The sequence below is a fragment of the Apium graveolens genome, chromosome 1, assembly GCF_009905375.1.
Source record: "Apium graveolens cultivar Ventura chromosome 1, ASM990537v1, whole genome shotgun sequence".
In the NCBI taxonomy this organism is placed as follows: domain Eukaryota; kingdom Viridiplantae; phylum Streptophyta; class Magnoliopsida; order Apiales; family Apiaceae; genus Apium; species Apium graveolens.
The window spans coordinates 102,039,947-102,046,605 of NC_133647.1; the positions used below are offsets into that span (position 1 = coordinate 102,039,947).

The window sequence follows — 6,659 nt, forward strand, 5'->3', positions numbered from 1 at the left end:
ACAACCTAGGTTAGACGACCAGTTATGCTTGACATATCCTCGCTAGACAATTTACCAATGATAATGATTTCCCGACTCGCACATATTCATATAGTATTGCACACGTAATTATATTACACGTAAAAATTAGGGTTCGATTTGTAATTATTTAGATATATATACTCGATTCATATCTAACAGTAATTTTTAGAAAATTTGGACAGCGGCTCCTCTATTTATAGACGTACCCGTCGAAACATCAATCAACTTCAATTCTCAACAAATCAAATTTGCAATTCAACGCAACTCATAACATAACATTTATTTACATTTCAAAAGTAATTTATACGATCATTTTATTTATTTAAAATATTTAGGACTTAGATAAAAATCATCACCGTCCACCATCGGCTCGCCGAGGCTCATCGCCGACGGCGGCGAAAACTTACGGGTACCCGATTAAATTCCGGGTTCCAACGCAAATTTCCACCGATTAGTTTAAAAATCGTTCCCTGCATGAATTGAATTTAATATCACGAACATTATTCAAAACAATTCCTGCAGATAATAATAAATTAATTAAAATCTTATATCGAACATGCAACACAGTCGAACCCAACATCACAATCACACACCACCACACACGGCCGTGAGGCCGCCACACACAGAGACACAATTACACTCGCACACACGCAAAAACACACAACAACACACATACACACACACACACACTTAATTACATACATATATACAAGGTATATATATATACATGCAAAACGGAAATAATAGGGAGCCATGCCGGGGATAATAACCAGAAACGAACCGAAAATCACAGAAATGAGGCGGGAACGTGACACCGTCAGACGGCCGCAATAAAGAAGCGGCGAAATCGCCAGAAAACAAAGCACCGGCGGCGCCGAGAACAAGAAAGGAAGAGGGAGAAGCCAGGAAGTGAACGGAGGGGAGGGAGGGGAGAAGAAAGGGAGGGAGAGATGATCGAGAGAGAGACAGAGTGCGAGAGAGATCGATAAGAGAGAAGAAGAGAGACTAAAAAAGAAAACGAAATAAATTAAAAAAATATACCCCCTATCATACCATTACACGTGCACGGGAATGCTGCCACGCAGCTCAATTTCTAAGCCACGTGTCCTTTATTCCGACTAGAAGCCTGATTTTATATCATTTTTAATATTTTAACGGTACAACTTGCGAATACATGTTAATCGGAATAATCCCAAAATAGTCTTAAAATGTCATAAATATCCCAAAGTTTATAAATGCATGAATTTCGTATTTTCAAACTAATTTCTGAAACACAATTTTATACCCGCTTTTATTAATTAACGAACCAACGCGCGGGTGAAATTAATCCTAAAAACTTTCAAAATATTTTTAAAATTATCAGAATATTTCAAACTTAAATAAATATGAGTTTCATAATTTTTGAAGAATTATGGGATTTAATATTGAATTTACCTTTTAATATAATCAGAAAATCATTCGGGGCTAAATAATTAATAAAATATTGATTTTTAAATTTTATAAAATCCTAAAAATAATTATTGTACTTATAAAATCATAGGAACACTTTTAGAGATAATTCAGATATTTATGAAAAATAAAAATGCAATTAAATCACCTTTAAAAGCGAAGCAAAAATAATATGGTTCAACAACCAATCATACGAATAGTCCAGGCAGCCCAACAATCACTTATAAATAGTAATAAATAAAGCACACATATAAAAAACAATATACAATTCTTTATTTAATTAATTACGCAATAATCACATCGTTAAATATTACAAAAATATACGAGTCGTTATAGATTCCTTTATCCCGGTATCATCTGATCATTCGGAGCCTTCAGTTCGAGGACCGTCATCTGATCCACGCCCTGCTCCTCCACTAGTTTCAGCTATAATACCAGTTGTGACAATTGCATCACTACGGGCTATTCCACCTCCTGGTGTGAGACCACCTATTCTAGGACCCCCACCCACTGATTTTGACTCAACCGGACATTCAGTGGCAGGTGCGTCTTTTCATTTTAGTCCACACCATGTTCCATACCATAAGTATGAGGCTCTTTTTGTGGCGCCCTCCAAACCCGGGTCAGAAGTTTGGGGTCCACAACACACACACACACTATATATAAACCTACTTATAATAATAATAATAATAACAATCACAATAATAATAATAATAATAATAATATATGCAGTGACCCTACTTACCTTTATCCACGGATCATAACAGGTTAAAGTATGCAAACAAGCCACAACTTACTTATATTACAAACATTCCAAATCCCAACTATTTAAACTTACAATCTGAATATTAAACATTATTACAAATTTTTAAACTCAAACTATTACAAAAGTCTTTAGCTATCTTATTCCGCTCAACCTGGAATCCTAGCTCGCACACTTGATTGGGGATCCTCGCTACCAACTAGTTCCTTCTTAACGGGAAAAGAATATAAACAGAATCACACAAATGAGCTAACTAGCTTAGCAAGTCACAGTGACAATACTGAGATTAAACAATGATCAAATTAAAAGATTTTAGGTTATCAAGTTTCTTTATAAGCAATGATTATAATTGGATATTCAATTTTTTTAAAAAAAACCCAAGGTTAAGCTGCTGATCAGTCACACACTAATCCCAAGCAAGGCACACATCTCTACTCTAATTACTAGATCTAAGGCACACTTTGGCCTAACATGACCACCAATCGGGTCTGATGATAAGTGGATTTTATATCTACTTGGAACGCTCCATTACAAGCTTAAGTTGATGTTTTGGACTCAAGTTATTGGTATTTTTGATGTGTTTTTGTATTTTTGCATCCCAGGCACTAGTTGGAGGAAGAATGGAGCTTTTATTGAATATATACTGAAAATAGCCAAGAATCTGAAGTCAGGACCATTCCCAAATTATAGAGGATCTCGAGAGCTTCGGGTGGACTGCTTATTCATCAAATTCTGACAAGTGGAGCAAAAGTAACAGCAAAAAGAAGAAAATTCAGAATTTCAACTACAGTAGCATGGCGCGCCCGCGCTGGTATGCAGGGCGGCCGCGCCAGATGTCCATTAGCACGGCACGCTCGCACTGAGAAGCGGGGCGGCCGCGTTGAAACCACAGAAACAGCGCGCGCCCGCGCTGGTATGCGGGGCGGCCGCGCTGGTCCGTTCAGCCAAAATCCTGTTTTGACTCGATTTTTGAGAAATAAAGAGCCCTGCTGATCCTGAACCCTATATATACCCTAATTAAGACGGTTTTACCAATGGAGACCAGGAGAATGCAAGAAGAAGACCTAATAGCACAAATTCAACGAAGGAGAAGAAGAACTTGTTTTTACTTATGATTCTTTGCTTAAGTTGTAATCTTAGATGCTAATTTTCTTTATTGTTGAACCTTATACTCTTGTTAACGTACATTATTATTAATTCAGTTATTTCAGACCTAATTATTCTTAATTTATTTACCATGCTTCCATTGTAACCCATGGTGACGATGAGTTCGGTTATGAACTAATCGTTATTGTGGGGTTCTAACGGATTTATTTATAGATTTCTATAGTTAATTGTTTTGATACCTCAGTGTGTGGTGATTATATGATAACCTAGTATTGGTTGTGCTTATTCATCTTATGTGCATCATGAATATATAAGATAGCATGTTAATCTCTATTAAAGCGACAATGAATATAGAGGTTTAGAACTTGCGATGCTAGCATAGGTTCATGTATAATTGTATGCATGATTCGTAGGTAATTTTAACCATCTTACTTGCCCCATGTAATCACGATAGATAACTTGTGCATTAAACCTTTATGTTGTCAAATTCTATAGACATATAGGGTCTCAACGTATTTGGTGTCTATTCAGCTTCTATCTCTTTTATGGATGTCTGGTAGTAAGGTATTCGTACAACAAAAGTTGGCATTTACTAGTTTCGTGTTATATGATTATTTCTCATCACCATTGCATGCTAAGGGTAAGAATAATGACTTTGAATGAGGTAGTAATGAAGTTACAATTCCATGTTTGTCTCATATAGTTAAATCAACCCTTTTTAACCTCTTAGTTATTTGCATGTTATTTAATATCTTAGTTATAAACAACCCAATTTGTTATTGTCTTAGCATTGAATAATAGCCATACCATTGTTCCATAAGTTCATAAATTGAAATTAACCTAAATCAGTCCCTGTGGGAATGAACTAAAAATTATTCTATATTACTTGTGAACGCGTATACTTGCGTGTAATATTAGCGCGTGTTTTCGTCCTAACAAGTTTTTGGCGCCGCTGTCGGGGACTCGGTGTTAATTTTTAGTTTATGTGCTTGACATCAGTGGTCGTTAAAGTTCACTGACTCAGATTCTTTTACTTTCACGGTTTAATTTTTTGTGTTTCAAGCACTCATTACAATGGGAGATCCAGCATCACCAACAAAAGCGTTGATGGATTTTTCTCAACCCAAGATCAATGATATTCAATCTAGCATTATCAGGCCAACTATCACAGCTAATACCTTTGAGATTAAGCCTGGCATAATTCAGATGGTATAAAATTCAGTCCAGTTTGGGGGTGCTCCAATGGAAGATCCCAATATGCATATTAGGGATTTCAGCGAGATCTGCGACACCTTCAGGTTCTATGGTGTGTCTGAGGATGCGGTGAAACCGAGACTGTTCCCATTTTCTCTGAGGGACAAGGCTAAGAGACGGTTACACTTTCTACCAGCTGGTTCGATTGCTACTTGGGAAGATCTTGCTCAAAAGTTTCTCACTAAATTTTTCCCTATGGCGAAGACAGCTGCAATTAGGAATGCTTTTACTCAATTTACGCAGCAATCGGGAAAGTCTTTATATGAAGCTTGGGAGTGCTACAAGGAGATGCTTAGGAAGTGTCCTCATCATGAAATGCCAGACTAGATGATTATCAATTGCTTTTATAATGGTTTGGGAGCACAGTCAAGACCCATGCTCGATGCAGATTCAGGTGGAGCATTATGGGCAAAGAGCTATGAGGAAGCTTATGATCTAATTGAACTGATGGCTGCTAATGAATATCAGTATCCAACTCATAGACTACCTCAAGGCAAGTAGCATGAATTCTAGAGGTGGATACAGCTACGGCTATCACTGCTCAACTAAAGGCGTTGTCTATGAAGATCGATTCTCTGGAAACTATGGTGTTAATCAGATAACCAGTGTTTATGAGCTATATGCAGGTCTACATGCGACGAAGCAATGCACTATATCAAGTGAATCAGCTCAGTTTGTGAGCAACTTTCAGAGGCAGCATCAGCTAGTTCTTGCCACTTATTATCCTGACAACTGGAATCATCCTAACTTCAGGTGGAGCAACAATCAAAATGCGATACAACAGCCGTTCCAGTAGTTTGGAAACAAGCAATTCAATCATCCTGGTTTTCAGCAACAATTTGCATCAAGGCAACAATTTCAGCTAATGGGAATATAACAGATTACGCATGGAAGCGCAGGTCAATCTTCAATTGAAAACTCTAAATTGGAGGAGTTAAGGCTTATGTGCAAAAATCAGGCTCTTATATGCCAAAGCTAGGCTGTTTCTATCAAGACTTTGGAAAACCAAATATGGTAAATTGCTAACGCCTTATTAAATCGACTACCAGGAATGCTTCTTAGTGATACAGAAGCCAGTCCAGGCAAGAGAGAAGTTAAAGAACAGGTGAACGCCATCACCTTGAGGTCTGGAAAGGTCGCAAGCCCTCGAATTCAGCAAGATGAAGATTCTGAAGATTCTGTTCAGAATGCAGGTGCATATGCACCATTGTCAACTCCATAAAATGAGATTGTAGCTGAAGAAGAGGTGGTGAAGGATGACGAGGTGGAACCAAGGAAGAAAGCTGTTATCAACACTCCTTCTGAGGGTAATATAGGGGAAAAACAGGTCTATCCTCCTCCTCCTTTTCCTAAAAGGTTACAGAAGCAGAAGTTAGATAAATAATTTGCTAAGTTCTTGGAAGTTTTTAAGAAACTTCATATCAACATACCTTTCACTGAAAATCTTGAGCAGATGCCTAGCTATGCGAAGTTTATGAAAGGTATTCTCTCTCGGAAAGTGAAGCTCGATGACTTAGAGCCTGTTGTTCTTATGGAGGAATGCAGTGCTATGCTGCAATAGAAGTTGCCTCCAAAGCTTAAAGATCCTGGAAGTTTTACTATTCCTTGCACTATTGGAAACTTGTCGTTCGACAAATGCTTGTGTGATTTGGGAGCTAGCATTAATCCGATGCCCTTGTCTATCTTCAAGAAGCTTGGTCTACCTATTCCGAAATCGACATACATGTCATTGCAACTAGATGATCATTCCATCGCTTATCCGCGAGGAATAGTGGATGATTTCTCTTTTAAGGTGGACAAACTCATCTTCCCTGCTGATTTTGTCATTCTGGATTTCGAGGAAGATAAGAAGATTCTCATCATCTTGGGAAGACCATCTTGTCTACAGGATGAACTATGATCGATGTGCAAAAAGGAGAGCTTACGATGAAGGTTCAAGGTCAGAAGGTCACTTTTAATGTATTCAAGGCAATAAAGTTACCCACAGCTAAAGAGGAGTGCTTTAAAGTAGAGTGGGTCGACTCTGTAGTGAATTCGGAACTTGAGCAAGTGCTAAGGTCAGATA

The 6,659-nt window shown here is 37.8% G+C and overlaps 1 non-coding gene across 1 annotated transcript; it reads right to left on the minus strand.

Annotated features, from left to right (window-relative positions):
- Positions 1–4,804: 4,804 nt before the first annotated feature.
- On the minus strand, positions 4,805–4,911 carry LOC141683296 (small nucleolar RNA R71). The gene has a single exon (XR_012560222.1). It is a non-coding gene; the product is annotated as a small nucleolar RNA R71 (small nucleolar RNA).
- Between the last annotated feature and the right edge of the window lie 1,748 nt (positions 4,912–6,659).